This window comes from Psammomys obesus, unplaced genomic scaffold (assembly GCF_907164565.1).
Source record: "Psammomys obesus unplaced genomic scaffold, mPsaObe1.curated_primary_1811, whole genome shotgun sequence".
NCBI classification, from domain to species: domain Eukaryota; kingdom Metazoa; phylum Chordata; class Mammalia; order Rodentia; family Muridae; genus Psammomys; species Psammomys obesus.
This window is the reverse complement of record NW_026596089.1, coordinates 2,658,722-2,673,907: the sequence shown is the minus strand read 5'-3', so window position 1 is coordinate 2,673,907 and position 15,186 is coordinate 2,658,722. Positions and strand designations below refer to the sequence as shown.

The 15,186-nt window shown below is 42.1% G+C and overlaps 1 protein-coding gene across 1 annotated transcript in view; it reads right to left on the bottom strand.

Moving 5' to 3' along the window:
* Zc2hc1b (zinc finger C2HC-type containing 1B) overlaps positions 1-15,186 on the bottom strand; it is a 62,306-nt gene that overhangs the window by 299 nt on the left and 46,821 nt on the right. The window lies entirely within an intron of this gene.

The following is a 15,186-nucleotide window of genomic DNA, read 5'->3' as shown; positions in this document are numbered from 1 at the left end:
AGATAGATAGATAGATAGATAGATAGATAGATAGATAGATAGATAGACAGACAGTCAGACAGACAGGTAGGTAGATAGATACAGACAGATAGACAACAGGGACCATTTCAGATGCTTCTTGCCACCGCAGGAACTTACCACTTGTGGTTCATTTGGGAATTTTTTCTTTGTGAGCTTCACATCATGTACTCTAATCCCATTCATCTCCTCTCTCCATCCCTTCATATCTACCCTCCACCCTTGCAACCTCCACCACAAAAGAAGACTAAAACAAACAAGCAAAACTAAAACAAAACATAAGAAACGTCTTGTCGTGGAAGCTGTAGTGTGTCACACAATATAGCCTTTAAATGTTCTTTACAGTGAGTCATTGGCCTGCTCTGAGGCCTCTGGCTTCTCTACACTATCAACCCTGGATCCTCTCTCTTCTCTCCGTCTGTTGTCGCCCTGCATCATGAAGATGCTGCAGCTTTGGATCTGCAGGACCTCCTTTCAGGCTTTCCTGTAGTTCATAGATGACAGAGATGTTAGGATGAACCAACTCCAAGTCCTGGCTCTCGGCTTGGGTTGGCAGCTGAGTCGGTCAGCCTGCCAGCTCTTCCACACACATCTCCAGGTGAGCTCTCCAGCACTACCCAGGCTAGCTCATCCAATGCTTCAGCTGGCAAGGAGCAGGCCAGCTCTCTTGCTCTCATGCCCTCAGAACTGACTCACCTGTGCCTTTGCCATCAAGGCCAGCTCTACTATGCCACTTAGCTGAGGCACAGGCCTCTGTTCCCCCACATGCTGCTGGTGAGGGATGGGACCAGCTCTCCCACTCTCACAATCCTAGGACCAGCTCTCCTGCCTGCTGTAGGTGGTGAGGGTCTCGGAGGAGGACATCTCCCCCACACCCATGCCACCTCATGGCAGATGAGTGGCCGGCCAGCTCTCCTAGGCTCTCCTTTGTGCTGGCTCCCCCACACCAAGTGCTCTACAATGCTGCTCAAGGGAGGGGCAAGGCCTGCTCTGCCGCAGGAGTGCTGCAGCCATGTGGGTCAGCTCTACAGCATGCCACAGCTAGTGAGGGGCAGGGGCAGCGCTGCACAGCCCTTGGAAATCAGCATGGCCCCAGCGGCAGCTCAGACCAGGGACACCTGCATAGTCTTTAGTGATAACATGAACATCGACCCAGGCCCCTGTTACTGCATGGCCATCATCCTATACATGGCCCTCAGTGGCAGCACAGGCTGGGATTTCACCATGGCCTCAGGTGGCAAGGCAGGCTACTCATATTCCTCAGGTCTCTAGTTCCACCTCTCTTCATGATGCTCAAACTTTTCCGATTCTGTTTCTCTCGTCTGTCCATCACATACTTGCACTTCATAGCATCTCCCGCCACAGGTGGCCACCCAGAAGACAGGCCTCTGGGTGTTCTCCACTGAGGTGCATCACATGGTATGGCTGCAGGAGGGCCTTCGGGTATCTACTTCACCTGCCTGTGTGCCATGGCTATGGGCTGGCTTCTCCACTGGGGAATTTTAAACTGTCACCTCCAATGACTAACCACATACAGAACATGACTCAACGTCTTTCGCCAATACTGTCCCAGCTTTCCAAATGCATCCTGTTGTTTTGTGTCCTCACATTTTTTTCCCCCAGCTCTCTTCTGGAAAGGGTTTGATAAGCCTCCTGGAAGCATGAAAATACTGTTTCACTCATTATTGTCTCAATAGGCTTGCTCCATGTTCTCAGCATAACTATCCAGCATAGAGACACACAAGTCTAAGGATGTTAGCATACCACCCTAAGGTCTTGATTGTATGGTTGGAAACAGGATTTATTCTCATAAGAATTGAGTTCCCTCTGTCCTAGAGGAATCCTTGCTAGCCACTCAGTGTTTTATGAAGAGCCAACAGTAAAGACATTGTAAGGCAAAGGATACAGAAATAAAATGAGAACTTGGGGTTAGTTTTACTCCAAAATAAAAAGGCTTTTCTTCTGCCAAAGAACCAACTGTTACCATGTTCCCTCACTGTGTTTGCTGAAAAATTCAGTTGGGGAGGGAGGAAGAAGAAGGTAAGAAGGTAAGAAGCTTGCTAACCAACAACTGGTTGCCTCAGGAATCAGAAACAGAGCCCACAGCATTGGGGCTGCATGATGCTACTGAGCAGCTGCATGCAGTGACTCCAGTTTGTGTCCTGCTGCCACATTTGCATGGTGATTTTGGTCCCTGAGTGGAGGTACAGGGGGAACTAATCTGACACTGCATCTCCCCAGGACATTTACTCTTCTTTCACCAAGCTCAAGAAAACAGCTGTTAGTCACTACCTGTTAAGTCATAAACTCATTTCCATCTGAACATCAGTCTTTGTGGACAAGCAAAAAGAGCAGTATTCTTTTTTTTCTGAAATAATTTCCTAATGTAACCTTGATATTTACTAAAGGCACTAAGTTTTGAGGAAAGCGCTACTGCTTTTTATTAGTTGTTTCTTGTTTGGTTTGGTGTTTACAGAGTTGCTCTTTTGTGGAAGTTGCCTAATCTTTCTTGTAACTTGCTTATCTGTAAACTAGAGATATGACTCTGTATTGACATTCTTTTATTGTTGTAAAGATTAAATGAGTTTTTGTCCCCATAGTGCTTAGAAGAATGTCCAATGCAAACAAGGTTTGGGAGGAGGCTCTTGTCCATCAACAAGGAACTTTTTTATTTTTTATTTTTTTTGGAGGCAGGGTCTTACTATAAAGCCTTGGCTGACCTTGAACTCAAAGATCCATGCACCTCTGCCTCCCAATTGCTGGGACTAAAGGTGTGTGTCACCTTAGCCACCAAATTTATTTAACACAAAATAAATAGGAGCAATTTGACCTGCTTGACATCAGAAAAATGGGCAAATAGGCCATGTGGTCCTGATATAATACTGTTTTCAAAGGAACTCTTCTGCCATAGGGGAGTATTCAACTTGTGTTAGGTTAGAAAACTAAGGTAGAAGCAGAAACAAAGTGGAGGTGGAAATGTCAACATTATCAATGGTTAGAATATTGGGATTCAGAATGATTTTGCTTGCTTCATACCTTTTCCTCCATTTCTCAATGTCTTACAGTAAGCATGAATTTCTTGCAAAGTTTTCAAAATTGCTATTTCTCAAAAGGAATTTTTGCCAGTCTAATTTAAAGTGGCCAGAAGCAACAGGTTCCCAGGGTATTACATCTGCTAGCTCACACAGATGAGCCTGGCAGGATGAGCCTGGCAGGATGAGCCTAGCTCACACAGATGAGCCTGGCAGATGAGTGCAGAGGATTCAGTATGGTGCCAATGACCTCACTCAAATGCCTTGCTTGGCGCTCACTACTGTCCTTGCTCTGGAACAAGCCTTAGATTCCAACTGTAATTTCTCTTTAACACTATAACTTGTTCCTGTGCCTTGGCCAAGGGAACTATGTACTTCCAGAACACATCCTTGTTGTTCTTATGTCTATGTCTTTGCTCGTATGTCCATTTCTTCGTCTGCTGTCTAGCTCATCTTAAATGCTTCTAGTTCCTCAAAATTTCTCATCTCTCTCAGATTTCAGTTATAAAGGCCCAGGGACAAAGCTGGTCTCTTTCATTCACTCCTTTAGACCTTGCTTTCCTGTGTTAAATATAGATGTAATGATTGACTGTGCTCTTGAGCTAGGGAAGGGCCATGTATAATGACTTATGTTGAAAAGTGACTCCTCTTGAGCCTCCATGAGGGTTTTAACTTCATGTACCATCACAGCCCTCAAGCGTTAGAGACTTTCCTGTGTGTGCTAGGATTTCTCGTAAGACTCTAGGATGAGAAAGACTGATAAGAGAGGACTCCATGATGGTGGCAACTAGTGAGCACCATCTCTGAAGGGCAGAGGATCCGAAACTCCAAAACTGGTGAGTGGATGGGTGGCTGAAACCAGAGCATCGACTTTGAGGCTTCCTGGGCTAAAGGAGACAACCCGTGAGCTGGGACAGATGGGATCCAGGCCCCTCATGGACTTTTCCAGGTACCTGAGAGTGGTGAACTATTGATCCCCTGCACTTTTGGCTGCACATTCGGGCAATGGTGGGGCAGCTGCGGCAGCAGTGGGGAGTGTATACCTCCAGGTACAGGGCCTCCTTACTCTAAAGGCCAAACAGGGGACCCAAATCTGAGAGCAGAAAACTGTGGGCCTTCTGAGCTTACCGCATATGCCTGCAAGTGAGTTCCCAAGTGCCTCCCACACACCCCTGTGAGTGAATGGGTCTTTGAGAGAGTGTGTACAGAGCCCCAGATCCGGGGTCCCTCTATGCTAGCTGCAAGACATTGGAGCCCTCCCACACATGCCCTTCCCACTGTAGGCAACATAGGGATCACTGGGGCAGCCTTATCAACACTGAAGCCCCTGTTCTGTGGATCTCTCAGTGGAGTCCAGGCAAACAATTCCTGGGAACAATTCCTGGAGCCAAGATGGTGCAATCCAGATCTTGGAGCACAATGCCAAGACAGGCCTGTGGGCCACTGCACCATTCAGGGCTTCTGGGTAGCCCACTGTACCTGCTGGAACTTAGAACCATGTCTGCACTACAACCAGCACTTTTGCTCCTTCCTCACACTCCACTCTTCCAGGCAGACATACTCCTGTGCTTGTCCACATGCATCTGTGACCTTTCTGCCTTAGCTGCATCTGATATACCAACTCTCAAACCTGTAGACCTCTCCCATCTTCCTGAAGAATACTCCAGACTCCAGAGACAAACAGACCCAGTCTGCAGTACAGACTCCAGGAACAAACAGCGAAGGCTACAGACCATCAGATGGCTAGAGGCCAGTGTAAGAATACAGGCAACCCAGGACATCATAGCTTCACCAGAATCTATAAAAATCAATGGATATTTTATTATTCTATTGCAGCTGAAACACAGGAAAATGATCTTAAATCTGTAATTATATTCAAGGCACATAAAGAAGATATGAACAAAAATATGGAGGAACATATAGAGGTACATAAGAGGAAATGAACAACAACAAAAAAATAGAGGCCATCATGGAAAGACAGGAATCCACATTCAAAAAGATGAAAGAAATGGAAGACATGGAAACAGAATTAGATTCAATAAAGAAAACACAAACAGAGAAAACACTGGAGCTGGATAACAAGGAGAAAAGATCAAGAACCACAAAGATAATCATCACCAAGAGAATACAAGAGATAACTTTGTAACAACAACAAAATCAAAAGAAGACAAGCACACAGCACACAAACACACTATTACCACTAACTCCACAATAAAAGGAACTAACATTCATTGGTCACTATTATCTATTAACATCAATGGATTCAACAAAAAGACACAGACTAACAGAATGGTTGTGGAAACAGGATTCAACATTCTGCTGCATCCAAGAAACTGCAACAAAGATAAACACTACCTCAGAGTAAAGGGCTGGTAAAATGTTTTTCAAGCAAATGGACCCAGAAAACAAGCTGGGGTATCTATCCTAATATCTAATAAAATAGTCTTTCAACCAAAACTAATCAAAAAAGATGAGGAGGGACACTTCATTCTCATCAAAGGAAAAATCCACCAGGAGGACAGCACAACCTTGAACATCTATGCCCCAAACACAAGAGCACCTGCATTTGTAAATGAAACATTATTAAAGCTCAAACCACACATCAATCCCAACACCTTAATAGTGGGAGATTTCAACACTCCACTCTCACCAAGGGACAGATCATCAAGACATGAGCTAAGTAAGGAAATAATGTAACAGAGGTCCTAAATCAAATGGACCTAATAGATGTCTACAGAACTTTTCACCCAAACTCAAAAAAAAAGAGCATTACTTTCTCCTCAGCACCCCATGGAACCTTCTCCAAAACTAGTTGGACACAAAGCAAGCCTCAACAGATACAAGAAGGTTGAACTAATCCCTTGTATCCTGTCAGACTACCATGGACTAAAACTAGACCTCAACAACAACAGAAATAACAAAAAGCTTACACACATGAAAACTAAACAACTCTCTACTCAATGACAGCTGGATCAGGGAAGAAATAAAAAAAAAATTAGAGACTTCCTAAAATTCAATGAAAATGAAGGCACAACTTACCCAAACTTATGGGACACAATGAAAGCAGTCCTAAGAGGAAAGTTCATAGCACTAAGTGCCTTCAGAAAGAAGTTTGAGACATTTCATACAAACAACTTAATGGCACACCTGAAAGCCTTAGAAAAAAAGAAGCAGATGCACCCAAGAGGAGTAGACAGCTGGAAATAATCAAACTCAGGGCTGAAATCAATAAATTAGAAACAAGCAAATAAAACAGTTCAAAGAATCAATGAAACCAGAGCTGGTTCTTTGGGAAAAATCAAGATAGTCAAACTAACTAAAAAGCAGAAAGAAACTATTCAAATCAGCAAACTCAGAAATGAAAAGAGGGACATACAACAGACACAGAGAAAATTCAAAGAATTATTAGGTGTTACTTCAAAAGCCTATCCACCAAAAATTTGAAAATCTAAATGAAATGGACAATTTCCTTGTTAGATTCCATTTACCAAAGTTAAACCAAGATCAGGTAAGTAGGTTAAACAGTCCTATATCCTCCAAGGAAATAGAAGCAGCCATCAAAATTCTCCCTGCCAAAAAATAAAAAATAAAAATAAAAAAAAGCAAGCCCAGGGCCAGATGGTTTCAACGCAGAATTCTACCAGACCTTCAAAGAAGAGCTGATGCCAATACTCTTTAAACTATGCCACAAAATAGAAACAGAAGGAACTTTACCAAACTCATTCTATGAGGCCACAGTAACCTTGATACCTAAACCACACAAAGACCCAATAAAAAAGAATTTCAGACCTGTCTCTCTTACAAACATTGACTCAAAATACTCAATAATATATTCACAATACATAAAAGATATCATGCACCATTACCAAGTAGACTTCATCCCAGGCATGCAGGGTGGTTCAATATACGGAAATCCATCAATGTGATCCACCAAAAAAAAAAAAAAAAAAAAAAGATAAAACCACACCTCCTTAGATGCCAAAAAAGCATTTGACAAAATCCAACATCCATTCATGTTTAAAGTTTTGGAGAGATCAGGGATACAAGACACTTACCTAAACATAGTAAAAACAATATACAGCATACCTATAGCTAGTATCAAACTAAATGGAGAGAAACTTAAATCAATCCCACTGAAATCAGGGACAAGACAAGGCTGTCTACTCTTTCCATATCTCCTCAACATAGTACTTGAAGTCCTAGCTAGAGCAATAAGACAACTAAAGAAGATAAAGGGGATAAAAACTGGAAAAGAAGAAGTCAAAGTATCACTATTTGCAGATGATATTATAGTATACATAAGCGACCCCAAAAATTCTATCAGAGAACTCTTTTAGCTAAAAAATGCCTTCTGCAAAGTGGTTGGATACAAAATTAACTCAAAAAATTCAGTAGCCCTCCTGTATACAAAAGACAAAAGGGCTGAGAAAGAAATTAGGGAAACAACACCCTTTACAATAGCCACAAATAACATAAAGTTCCTTGGTGTGACTCCAACCAAGTATGTGAAAGACATGTCTGAAAAAAACCTTCAAGTCTCTGAAGAAGAAATCAGAAGATGGAAAGATCTCCCGTGCTCATGGATCAGTAGGATTAACACAGTGAAAATGGCCGTCCTGCCAAAAGCAATCTACAGATTGAATGCAATTCCCATCAAAACACCAACACTACTTTCTACAGAACTTGAAAGAAAAATTCTCAATTTTATATGGAAAAACAAAAACCCCAGAACTGCTAAAACAATCTTCTGGAGTTATCTCCATCCCTGATATCAAGCTGTACTATAGAGCAATAATAATAAAAATTGCATGGTACTGGCAAAGAAACAGGGTAGAGGATCAATGGAATTGAATAGAAGACCCAGAAATAAACCCACACAGCTGTGGATATTTGATTTTTGACAAAGAATCCAAAATCATGCAATGGAAAAAAAGAGCATCTTCAACAAATGGTGCCAGTCTAACTGCATATCTACATGTAGAAAAACACAAATAGATCCATATTTATCATCCTGCACAAAACTAAAGTCCAAGTGGATCAAAGATCTCAACATAAAACCAGACACACTAAATCTGTTAGAAGAAAAAGTGGTGAAGAGCCTTGAACTCATTGGCACAGGAGACAACTTCCTGAAGAGAATACCACCAGCACAGGCTCTAAGACCAACAGTTAATAAATGGGACCTCATGAAACTGAAAACCTTCTGAAAAGCGAAGGACACTGTCATCAGAACAAAATTACAGCCTACAGACTGGGAAAGGATCTTCACCAACCCTATATCTGACAGAAGGTTAATATCCAGAACATATAAAGAACTTAAGAAGTTAAACACCATCAAACCAAGTAACCCAATTTAAAAAATGGGGTTCAGAGCTAAACAGAGAATTCTCAATAGAGGAATATCGAATGGCAGAGAAATAAAGAAATGTTCAACGTCCTTAGTTATCAGGGAGATGCAAATCAAAACAACCCTGAGATTTCACCTTACACCCATCAGAATGGCTAAGATCAAAAACTCAAGTGACAACACATGCTGGAGAGGATGTAGAGAAAGGGGACCCTTCCTCCATTGCTGGTGGGAATGTAAACTTGTACAACGACTTTGGAAATCAATCTGGCACGTTCTCAGACAATTAGGAATAGTGCTACCTCAAATCCAGCTGTATCACTTCTAAGCATATATCTAAGATATGGTCAAGTATACAATAAGGACATTTGCTCAACCTTGTTCGTAGCAACTTTATTTGTAATAGCTAGAAGCTGGAAACAACCCAAATGTCCCTCAGTTGAGGAATGGATACAGAAATTGTGGTACATTTACCAAATGGAATACTACTCAGCAAAAAAAAAACAAGGAAATCATGAAATTTGCAGGCAAATGGTGGTATCTAGAAAAGATCATCCTGAGTGAGGTATCCTGGAAGCAGAAAGACATACCTGGTATATACTCACTCATAAATGATTATTAGACATAATATAGGATAAACATACTAAAATCTATACTCCTAAAGAAGCTTAACAATAAGGAAGACCCTAGGGAAGATGCTCAGTCCTCATTCAGAAGGGAAAATGCGATAGACATGGGAAGCAGGAGAAGACAGGGAACAGGACAGAAATCTACCTTGGACAGCCTCTGAAAGGCTCTACTAACCAAGGTTATCAAAGCAGAGGCTGAGACTCATAGCCAAACTTTGGGCAGAGTGCATGGAATTTTATGAAAAAAAAAAAAAAAAAAAAAAAAAAAAAGGGGGGGGGGAAGATAGAAAGACCTGGAGGCGACAGGAACTCCAAAAGGAGATGAACAGAGGCACAAAACAAAACAGAAAAAGAGCCCCCAAAACAAAGCAAACAACAACAACAACAACAAAACCCCAACAACTGGGCTCTGGGGTCCCTGCCAAGAAGAGGACCTAGAACCTCTGCACAGATGTAGTCCATAGATTCAGACTCCAACTGGGTTCCTTAGTAAGGGGAGCAGAAGCTGTCTCTGGCATGAGCTCACTGGCAGTCTCTCTGATCACCTTCCCCTGGGGCGGGGATGGTGTGCAGCCTTACCAGGCTACATCGGAAGACAATGCAGCCCGTCCTGATGAGACCTGATAGGCTAGGGTCATATAGAAGGAGAGGAGGACCTCCCCTATCAGTGGACTAGGGGAGAAGCATAGGGGGAGAAGGAGAGAGAGAGAGAGAGAGAGAGAGGGATTGGGGGGAGAGAAGGGAGAGGTCCACAGTGGGATACAAAGTGAATACATTGTAATAAATAATAAAAATTAAAAAAATAAAGATTGATACAGTGATATATGTATCTGTGCTGTGGTGAATTTAGAGTGGGAGGTACTATGTGCATATTTTATTGATCATAGTTGGGCAGTGAAAACCAGAGTTTGGAGAAGTTGCTATAGTTTGGACATAGTTTGGGTGTGTTTCCAAAGGGTCATGTGTTGGAAGCTTAGTCTCTCATGTGGTGATGTCAAGAAGAATTGTACTTTAAGAAAGAAATGGAGCCTAATGTGGAGCAGCTGTTAGTAGAATGACCCTAGGAAGAAGTGAAGCATCTCTCTCTTTGTTTCTCTTTCTCTCTCACACACACCTGCCACTGTGAATATCATCCACAATGACTGGCCCAGACCCATGACCTTCTTTCCTCATAAAGGATCTAGTTACAGGTTCTCATTATAGTAATTAAAACTGGACTAATACAAAAGGTAAGTGCTAGATAGATGATACCATAGAAGGGCAAAATTTTTATTTATTTAGTATTTTTATTTCTTCAAGACAGGTTTTTCTGTGTAGCCTTGGCTGACCTGGACTCACTTTGTAGATAAGGCTGGCCTCAAGCTCACAGAGATCTGCCTGACTCTGCCTCCTTGAGTGCTGGGCATATGCCACTATGCCTGTCTTAGAAGGTCATAATTTTTAAAAAGGAGAGTAAGAGCAAGTAGCCTAAACTATTATTATCAAAGTTAGAGCACAGCTTATAGAGGTAGATTCCCTCCTTCCACTACTTGGGTTCCAGGGTCCAATCTTAAGTCTTCAGCCTTGGTGGCAAGCTGTCATCCTTTTGAGCCATCTTGCCAGCCCAATTATAAATATATATATATATATATATATATATATATATATATATATATATATATATATATATATATATATATATATATTTCTGGAAATTGGGAAGTACACAGCTATGGTGCCTGTGTCTTATTGTGGTGTCATGCTATGACAGAACACCCAATGGTAAGAGGCCACAATTACATACATGAGGGAGGGTAGAGCTCTCACACTCTAACCCTCTCTCAGAAATCTTCTTGACATAGTCTCACTGGAGACTAAGTTTTCAAAGGATGAACTTTGGTGGACATATTCTTACCATAGCATCATTCTGCCTTATTAGGCCTACATTCATATTTTCTTTTACAAAATAAATCCATTCTATTAAATCATTCTATAAATCCAAATCAACAGCACTGGTCTTAGCTCATTCCAGACCTAATTCAAAAATCCAGAGTTGGGAGTGTCATAATTCACTCACCAGGCAAATGAACCTGAGCTGTGAACCTGTGAATTAAATGTCATTTGCTTCTAAATTCAAGAACCATACAGGCTTAGGATAAAGACTCTCATCTTAACAGGAAAGAAGGGCTAGCTGTTTCTTAGTAAGTCCAAAATACAAGAGAGGAAATAACATTAAGTTTTAAGACCCTGGGATAAGCTCTTTTGATGTCATGCCTCACACTCTGGACTGCAGGAGTGGATAGGCCCACAAGGTTCAAGGAAGCCCTACTCATCTGGCTTTGCTGTGCTCAGTCTACTCAGAAACTCTCATGGTTTGGAACTTCTCACCTGCAGTCTTCCTAGACCAGAGATTTGTGCTTATGGCCTGCAATGGGTAATCTTCATTGTCCATTTGACTGGATTTAGAATGACCTAGGAGACAAACTTCTGGGTGTGTCTGAGGGTTTTTAACTGAGGAGGATGGTTCCACTTTGAATGTATGTGGCAGAATCCCACAGACTAAGGGTCCTTGACTGAATAAAAAAGAAAAGGGGAAAGTGAGTTTAAGACCAGAATCCATCTCTCTCTGAATCCTTACTGTAGGTGAAATGTAACCAGTTGTATTATGTCCCTGTTATCACAGCTGGAGCCCCTGTTGTGGAGTGGCTATTAGCCTCTAGAGGGCTTCTGTACCCTAGTTAGTTTCCAAATAATAAGACAGAGACATTTCAGATTTATAAAAAGTTTAAAACACCATCACTGGGCAGCTATCAAGCTCTAAGCTATTTTCCAGCTATGTAACACAACCCAAGTTATATGCCATAATTGTTCCTGCCTTGGCTGCTTCTGATCCATCAGGCCAGCTCTCATGGCCACAGGCTCAAGGTCCATACTGCCCCATGGCAACTTCCTTCTCTCCTGCTTCCTCCCCTGCTTTTCTCTCCTCTGAGACACCAAGCCCAGGGACCTAAGCTCTGCCTGCTTCTCTTCTGCCCAGCTATAGGCTGTCAGCAACTTTATTTAACCAGTCAGAGAATATTGGTGAGCAAATTTTACACAACATCACTTGGTGTACATGAGAATGTGGGCTGTAACCAGATCATGGGGGCCAGTATTTAGCATTTGGATACCTAGCCCCAGACCAACCCCCAACATGCCACTCTGGTATGGCTATGCCTTGAAACTATCAGCCTAAATAGACCTTTTATCCTTTAAGTAGCCTTTATCTTGTTTTTCTCTTAGCAACAAGAAAAGTAGCACATATATATTCCTACAATCCTGTGAACTCCGGGGCTACCCTGCTCCTACAACTCCACTAAGTATTGCCTTAGGCTGAACTCTGCAGTAATTATGTATTTCTGGCAGGTTGCTGCCTAGATCCCCAAGCTGTCAATGACATCACTTGAAGTCTAGGTAGACCACTATGGCACCAGTGCGCTTAACACTGCTCACACCCACAGAGCTGAGACCAGGTGGATACTGCCAAAGTTTATAGCTTGTGCCTCCCAGAGCAGAGGGTGGAGTCAAATGCTCCCTCCCCAAAACACACACACACACACACACACACACACACACACACACACACACACACTCACCTTGAACCCTGGCTGGGACTACTGTGCCAGAATTCAGAAATCAGAGTCCAGAGGTACAGGGCAGTGAATGCTGAAATCCTGTGGGCACAGCTCTGGAAATAGTTCACTCAATGCCTTAGCTAGCCTGGAAATTCTCCGAAATACCTTCAGGGTCATTTGCTGACTGGAGGATTAGAAGCTGTCTTCTTTGTATTCACTAATCTCTTGAGCAAACAGTTGCTGGGCCACACCCTCTGTAGTCTCTCCCAAACATGCTCTTCTCTTCTTTTCATGGCCAGGCTAAGAGGTTTCCAAATCCTCCCTTTCTGCTTCCCTTTTAATTATGGATTCCACATTTAAATCATTTCTGTTTTCCTTCCTTACTGTACGGGGCCAAAACAGAGGTGCGAAACCTTGAGTCCTCCACTGCTTAGATATTCTTTCTGCCAGACATTTTAGGCTGCTGCTCTGAAAGCCTGCCGCCTTGTCCTAGCATGCAGACGTGCCCTGCCAACCTCTGTGCACCTGCACACAAACTACAGTCTCGAATACCTGTTTCTCATTTCCCTCTGAACCCTCAGCAGAATGGCATTCTGTTATCTGTGTTTCTGCATTTTGAGCACAACTACTGAAGGATAGGCAGCCAGTCACATGCCCCTTTAGAATGAAGATACATTTCCAGGAGTGTGTGGATATGTAGTTTTGTTGCGCCAATAGCACAGAAAGCACTTATACACGTCTAAACTTATCCATGGGACAGTCAGTCACTTAATGGCTTCTAGGTGAGCTGGGGCCTGGGACCTGGCCAGACTGTAGTGGTCAGAGAGCTAGTGAACATGAGACGTATGAAGCCATTGCCAGCACAACACAGCTGCTTTACAAAACAGTAATTTTGAGTAAATAGGAAGATACTCTGAAATAATGCTAAAAAGTATGCTGTAAACACATAAATCGGCAACAGAGTAACATGCTACCATTAGGAAGTACTTTGTGTTATACATTTTGGATGTGCTATGCTTTCATACAGTTGTGGCAATGGGTTTGCTTAGATCAGCATTACCACCAACATATAACCAGTGTGCTACGTTACAACCTTATGGAAGCTATGCCATCATTAGCTGATACTCACTTCCAAGCTCCACTGAAAACTTATGAGACCATCCTTATATATGCAGTCTGCTGTTGACCAACATGTTATTATGTGGCCTATGACAATCATTCCTAAGATTATTTAGGCTCTGCCTAATGCTCATCTTCTCGGTCAGAATTAGCCTTACCCCATTAACAACAATCTATAGAGTTTTTCTAGCTTGATTCTCCAAATTTTTCCTGCCTCTACCCATTACCCAACATAAAGCTGCATGTGTGCCTTCACAAATAAGTCTTTGATTTATTTTCTTGCCAGTTTATGTTGTAGCTTGTTTTGTGCTTTCTATAACAGGCTATCGGGGACAGATGTAGTCTGAGATCTAACTGTTATAGTCCTGAGGCTGGAAAGGACAAGGTGCACTGCCTGCATTTGGCAAAGGACCTTCTTGCTCCACCATCCACAGCAGAAGGACAGCTCTGTGTGAGCGTGAGCAAGGCAGGTGAAGATAAGCTCCTGCTTCTATGTGGAAATAGTTCCAATAACACGAGCATGGAAACAGCATTAATCTTTTTACCAGAGGAGAGTCGGAAGACCATAGAGCAGCTTCAGGGTCCCACTGCTCAGCGCTGCTGCACTGGCACTCCGGGTCACAAACTTCCACGACTGGTCAAGAACAAACAGCATTTGCTGACACCCACTGTTCTGCTACCTGCTGAATGGGTACAGAGACTTACAGCAAGCACTCCAGTCAAGAACAAGGCACAAGACATCTGTGTCCTCACTTGGGACCTTTGCATTTCTGCAGTGCTACCACACTGAGGAAGTCACCTAAAGAGAAATACTGATTTTCAATAGTAAACCTTACATGCTAGCTTTTATTTTTTCTTTTTCTATTTTTTTTTTCTGTTTCTACCCTCTTGCCAAGTTTACTAGATTAGAGATCAAGGGTTCCAGACATCTAGCTCTGAATTCAGATTCAACTTTGTACATTGTCAACACCATCTAACCCTGATGAATTAAGAAATAATCCCTGGTGGTCAATATGTGTTGACCTCAAAATTTACAGAGCGCTTTTTACTTTTTAAAGCATTATTGTATACTCTGTAAAGAAAGAAATAGAGAACTTTCAAAATGTAGAACACAATTCATTACTTTTTTTAAAGAAAGGCTTAATATAATTTTTATTAAATAGATGTGCACAACTTTAATTATTTTTTTCTCAATTAAAGGAAAATCTACCTTACTGTTACATTATTTCACAGCTTAGGAGAAAAGTAAAACCTTGGTGCTGGAGAGATGGCTCAGCGGTTAAGAGCACCGTCTGCTCTTTCAAATAGACCAGGGTTCAATTCCCAGCACCCACATGGCAACCCACAACTGTCTGTAATGCCAATTCGAAGGAATCTGACACCTTCATACTAATGCACATAAATAAAATTAATTATTTAAAAAAATGTAAAACCTTGTGAGAATTCTG